Source organism: Tenrec ecaudatus, chromosome 2 (assembly GCF_050624435.1).
Source record: "Tenrec ecaudatus isolate mTenEca1 chromosome 2, mTenEca1.hap1, whole genome shotgun sequence".
Taxonomy (NCBI): Eukaryota; Metazoa; Chordata; class Mammalia; order Afrosoricida; family Tenrecidae; genus Tenrec; species Tenrec ecaudatus.
Window position 1 is genome coordinate 81,326,910 of NC_134531.1, and position 6,812 is coordinate 81,333,721.

At 39.8% G+C, this 6,812-nt stretch overlaps 1 pseudogene; it reads left to right on the top strand.

Moving 5' to 3' along the window:
* Window positions 1-932, top strand: LOC142440878 (lys-63-specific deubiquitinase BRCC36-like; annotated as a pseudogene).
* Window positions 933-6,812: the final 5,880 nt, after the last annotated feature.

Consider the following 6,812-nt stretch of genomic DNA (forward strand, 5'->3'; position numbering starts at 1 on the left):
ATGGCGGGGCAGGTGGTGCAGGCCGCGCATCTGCTGTAGCACGCTTTGCTGGCCAGCTCTGAGCAGAGAGAAGGAGGAGGTGATGGGGCTGTGCATCGGGGAGTTCATTGATGACATAAGTCCCAGTAGGAGTGACTCAAAATTCGCACCTACTGGAACTGAATTGCGAACAGTTGGTGAACAGTTGACACTGGGAAGATTATTCACATTCACTCTGTCATCATCTTGCGACATTCTGATAAAAGGAAGGACCGAGTGGAGATTTCTCCAGAGCAGTGTCTGTGGCTTCCACAGGGGCAGAGAGATTGGCCGAGCTCACAGGTCGCCCCATGAGAGTCATGGGCTGGCACCATTCCCTTCCTCATATCACTATTTGGTCTTCTCACGTAGAAGTTTGCACACAAGCCATGTACCAGATGATGGACCAAAGTTTTGTAGGACTGATTTTTCCTTTTTCATTGAAGATAAAAACAAGATTGGTGAGATAGTTAGTTTTTGTGCCAGCCTGGCCAATAAACACAAGTGGGATTAATTGAAGGGCAGAGAGATAAATGGCCAGGCGCTCTACACTCGCTTCCATTCCATACAGGCCCAGAAGAGCTCTGAGTATGAGAGAATCAAAATCCCAATCCATCTTGTGCCTCGTGTCACCACTGGGAGAGTGTGTCTTGAATCAGCAGTAGAGTTACCCAAGATCCTGTGCCAGGATGAGCAGGACGCATACAGGAGGATCCACAGCCTTACCCATCTGGGCTCAGGAACCAAGATCCGAAACGGCGCCATGTTTTCCCAGAAGCTGGGCAGTCAGACGTCAGTAGTCAGCGGGCCTCCCCGCAGTGGTCGGAGGACAGGCTGCAGCTTTTGCAACAGCATCTGTAGGAGTTGCAACAAGAAAAAGAGAGTTTATGCAAGAGCTTTCTTCCCTAGAATAAGCCGGAGATGAAATGGGGCATGGCAAAATACCCAGATCTAAAATTAACCACACTAAATCCATTTTGAAGACGTATAAAGTTGGAGGACTGACATAAAACTGATTTCAAGACTTACCACATAATAGGCCACAGGAATGAAGCCAGTGTTGGCGGAGGATGGACACTCAGAAACAGGCCTATACAAATATGTCTCAGTAACTTTGACAAAGGTGCAAAAGCAATTAAATAGAGGAAATGATAGCCTTGTTCTCAAGTGGGCATCCATAGCCCCCTCCCCTTAAGAATATGATTTCAACCTAAACCACTTCATTTTATAAAAAGTAAATCAAAATGAACCATGAACATAAATGCAAGATATCAAAACATTCAGAAAAGTGGAGAAAATCCTCAGGATCTAAGGCAAGCAATCATTTCTCAGATTTTCCCATAAAAGCTTGAACACCAAGAGGAAAGCACTGACAATTTGGACTCCATCCAAATTAAAAAGTTTTGCTCTGTAAAAATCTAAAGAAAAGTAAATGACAAGCTACCAATTGAGGGACCTTATATATAAACCTTTTATGTATCTGACCAATCTAGAAACTACAAAGAATGGTTAAAACTCCAAAGTAAAAAAAGTAAGGAATTGGGCAGAAGACATGCATAGATATTTCAACGAAGAAGATATATGAGTGGAAGTAAACACATGGGAATATGTCGGACACCATTAGTCCACATGAAAATTAAAAAAAATCACATTGTATCATTACACATCGATCAGAATGGTTAAAGGGAAAAAATAGTGATAATACCAAATGCTGTTGAATTTTGAACAGAAAAACTGGACCTATCAAAACGATGTATCCCATCTATCTAATGGGAAAGTAAAACGCTACAACCACTCTAGAAAAGAATTTGGAAATGTCTTTTAAAGTTAAACATCCACTTGACATGTGACCCAGGGATTGCACTCCTTCACATTTATCTGAGAAAGGAAACCTGTGTGGGAATGCTGCTAGCTGCTTTCTCTGCAAGCGCCCGCAAGTGGAAATAGCCCTTTCAGGAATGACGAGCAGGTGAGTGGTAGCCAGAGCTGGTGTAAAATGGAATTGAACGGCTGTTTCTTGATGTAATTACACAAATCAATACCTGCGTGAAAATTGCATAGACTAACATGGACATGCACACACAGCAATGACTGCATGCAAAATCTGGTGAAACTGAATAATTTCTATAGTCCAGTTAACAGTTATTGTACTGTTGTCAGTTTTTCATTTTGAAGTTGTACTGTTATTATGCAAGGTCTTTTCACTTGGGAAAACTAGGTAAAGAGTGCATGACGCTCTTTGTACTATCTTTGCAATTTCCTGTGTATCTACAATTGCGAAATAAAAAGTTACAAGTATTAATCAAGAAAAAAATAAAACTGTGATGACTGTACAACTCTTCTTGCTGTGAATAAGCTATTGAATTGTAAAATATGTGCGTTAAATCACAATGAAATTGTTGAGAAAAAGTAATATGGAAGAAATATACAGAATCAATGTACCATGAATAACTGGTGGACATTCAATCATTTCAAGAGGTAGTATATGATCAAGAATTGATGGTACTGAAGGAAGAAAGCCTATCTGCATGGAAGATATTAGTGACAAACAAAACAAAGTAAATTGACTTCCATTAAGTCTACTTCAACTTATAGCAACCCGTTAGGACAGACTAGAGCTGCCCAGGTGGGGTTCTGAGATTGTAAATCTTCACAGGAGTAGAAAGCTTCCTATTTCTACTGGAGAGCAGCTGGTAATTTTGATATGATGACACTGCAGTTAGCAACACAACATGTAACCACCAGGGGTCTTTACTGAAAAACAAGTCTTCAGGAATGAATTGACAACAATGGAAATGTTTTAATAAGCTGATAAAGCAGTCACTCATCTATGCCCACGAAGACAACAGACTGGAAGAGATCCATATTTTTGCTAATTCTAGAGAAAGAAGACTCACAGAATGCAAGAATTATCAAACAACATCATGACTATCTCATGCATGTAACATTTTACTGAAAATAGTTCAACAAAGGTTGTAGCAGTACATCTACAGGAAGCTGCAGGTATTCAAGCTAGATTCAGCAGAAGATGTTCCACAAGGAATATCATTGCTGACATCAAATGGATCTTGACTGAAAGCAGAGACTGCCAGAAAAAATGCTTACCCGTGTTTTATTGAATATTCAAAGAAATTCAAAGGTGTGGAATATAAAAACTTTTAACTCTGGGAAGAATAGGAAAACTTCGTCATGCTGACATGGAACCTGTACATAATATTTAGACCCAGAGGCAAGTAAGAAGAAAACAAAGAAATACAGTCTGGTTAAAGTCAAGAAGGATGAAAAATGAGGAGCTGACTCCAGGGGCCCAAGCGGAAAGTGGATGTTTTGAGAATGATGAGGGCTACGAATATATAAGTGTGCCTTACACAATTGACATATGTATTGGTTGTGATAGCAATTGTATGAGCCCTGATAAAATGATTTTTAAAAAGTCAAGAAGGATGTGTTTTAGGATTATATCCTTTCACCATACTTACTCAATCTGTAAATAATTCAAGAAAAAGGGATATTTGATGAAGATTGTGCCTTAGAATTGAGACCATTTTATTAAGTATCTGCAATGTGCAGATGATATGACTTTGCTTGCCAAAAACAAGGAGGATTTTAAATAATTGTTGATGAAGATCAAGGACGGCAGCCTTTGGTATGGATTGAAATTCAATGTAAAGGATTCCCAAATCCTCACAAACGTACCCATCTGCAACATCATGATAAACGGAGAAAAGATAGAAGTTGTCATGGATTGTTTGGATCCACAATCCATGCTCACAGAAGTGGCAGTCAAGAAATCAAACGATGCATTGCCCTGGGCAAATCTGCCGCCCAAGACCTCGTCAAAGTGTTGAAAAGCAAGGATGTCACTTTGAGGACTAACTTGTGCCTGGCACAGCCAAGTCTTTTTCCATTGCCTCATATGCATGTGAAAATTGGACAGTGACTAAGGCAGACTGAAGAAGACTCGATAGATTTGGGTTCTGGTCATGGTGAAGACTGACAAAAACCACAGGCTGTCAGCAAAAGAAACAAATCTGCCTCTAATGACGTGTAGCCAGGATGCGCCTTGTAGCCTGGACGAGGAGGCCTCTTCTCATGTACTTTGGGCATCTTATCAAGAGAGAGCAGTCCCTTGATGCAAACATCATGCTTGGTCAAGTAGAAGGTCAGTGAAAAGAGTGGTGGACTGACACAGTGCCTGCCACAATGGGCTCAAGTATATGTTGGAATAAGTGTAGTCTGAATTCTCTTTAATAGAAAGGCTGGTAAAAGTTTGTCTAATTTATTGTAGCCATATCAGGAGAGACTTGTTTCTGATGAAAAACACCATGCTTGATACATCAGATAGTCCATGTAAAAGAGTGAGTCCCAGAGCAATTGGTAGACCCAGTGAATGTAACAATGGTCTTAAGAATGAGAAAAATTCTGAGGAGGATAAAAGACCAGGTAGTGTTTTGTTCTTTTGTACATAGGGCCCTGTAAGAGGGACCCACCTAAAGGTCATATAACAAGAACAACCTCTACATGTGGCTGGTGAGTTGATTTCAATTCATAGCATAACATTTACAATCAATTTTGTCCCATCCCTCTGCCGCCCGTAATTTCTAATATACTTTTTGTGTCTCTCGGCATTTACCTGTTCTTAAGACATGTATGGATTTTAATTCATGTTTAAAAAATCTTCACAACTAGAGTAACAGAAAAAAATTATGATACATGGATTTTATTTTATTTTATTTGAATCTACAGTCAATGTTTATGGAAGCAGCAGAAACTGGCAGAGGTATTTGTATCCAGTCCGATAGGGTTCCTATGAAGCAGCATCGACTCGATGGCTTTACGTTTTTGAGTTTTCAGTGCAATAGCTAGAGTCCCCTTAGCTCCTGAAACTCTACGTTTCTTGCTGCTTGGTGCCTTCCAGTGAGTTCTGACTCAGCAACTGCACATACAACACAACAGAACATTATCCCATTCTGTGCCATCCTCACAAATTTTCTTAGAGTTGACTTCACAGATGCCGCCATGTATGAATCCATCTGTCGCAAGTCTTCCTCGTTTTTGTTACCCCTATATTTCACTAAGCATGATGTCCTTCACCCTGGACTGGTCACTTCTGACAAAAGGTCCAGAGAACATGAGAAGAAGTCTCACTATCCTTACCTCTAAGGAGCATTCTTCAAGATAGATCTGTTTGTTCTTTTGCCAGACCATTGTACTTTCAATATTCTTCACTGACACCATAATTCAGATAAATTGATACTTTTCTGGTCTTTCTTAGTCAATGTCCAGCTTTCACCTGCATACAAGGCATTGAAGATGCCATGGCTTGGATCCGGTGCACGTTAGTATTCGGAGTAGTCTTCAACAATTTAAAGAGATCTGTGCGATACCCAATGTGTTGCTGCTGCTTCCATGAGCATTGATTGCGGATCCAAGCAAGACAAAATCCTTGCTTGACAACTTCTATCTTTCCCCCATTTATTCTGACATTCCATATGGTCCAGTTGTACGGTTTGGGTTTCTTTACAATGAGGTGTAATCCATACTGAAATCTGCAATCCTAGACGTTCTTGAGCAAGTGCTTCAAGTCTTCCTCCCTTTTACCAAGCAAGGTTGTATCATCTGCATATTGCAGCTTATTAATAAGCCTTCTTCCAATTCTACTTCCCTGTTGCTTTTCATATAATTCATCTTGTCATATAATAATCTCCAAGAATTTACTCAGCATACAGATTGAATAAGTATGGTGAAAGGATACACTCAGTGCACACATCTTTCCTAATTTTAAACCATGTCATATGTCCTTGTTCTGTTCACACAACTGCCTCTTGATCCATGCACAGACTCCACATGAGCTCAATGCAGTATTTGGGGATCCCCATTCTTCTCAGGGATATCTACAGCTTGACTGTTATGGTCCACTTAGTCAAATGCCTTAGCAAAGTTAATAAAACACAAGTAAACATCTGTCTGGCATTTTCTGCTTTCAGCCGATATCCGTCTCACATCAGCAATGCTATCCCGTGTTCCAAGTCCTCTTCTGACTCCCACTTGAACCTTTATCAGTTCCCTGTCAATGTGCTGCTATAACCATGGTTGAATGATCTTTAGGATCACTTTACTTGCATGCGATATTAAGGTTATTGTTATATAATTTGATAATTCTGTTGGGTTTGGAATGGCAAATATATGGATCTCTTTTGATCGGATGGCCACATACTTCATCAACCTGTTGAAACATTTCAGTTGGGATTCCATCAACTCCCAGACTTATTTTTAGCTGTACAGCTTGAACTTCTGTCAGTGCTATTGGTTTTTGCTCATATGTGCTTCCTAGATTGGTGGAATATCTAATTCTTTTTGGGACAGTGACTGTGTATTATTTCCTTTTTTGATTCTTTCTTCATCATTCAATATTTTGCCCATGGAGACTTTCAAGATTGTAATTCAAGGCTTGAATATTTTCTCTAGTTCTTTATGTTCAAGTTAGGCTGATCATGATCTTTTTTGGGTTTTCTAACTTTAGGTCTTTGTAGATTTCATTTTAATATTTTACTCTGTCTTCTTGAACTGCCTTTTGAAAAGTTCTGTTCAGCTCTTTGTCTTCATCATTTCTTCCATGTGCCTTAAATTCACAGAATTTACTCCATTCATGTCATGTTGCTTTAGTCTACTTTTATAAAGAAGCTCTTCCTCAACCAGAGTTCGAGTGACTTCCAACCTGGCAGGCTCATCTTCTGACACTATCCCTGACAATGCTCTGCCTCTTCTCAGGAGGTTTACAGCCTCTACCAATG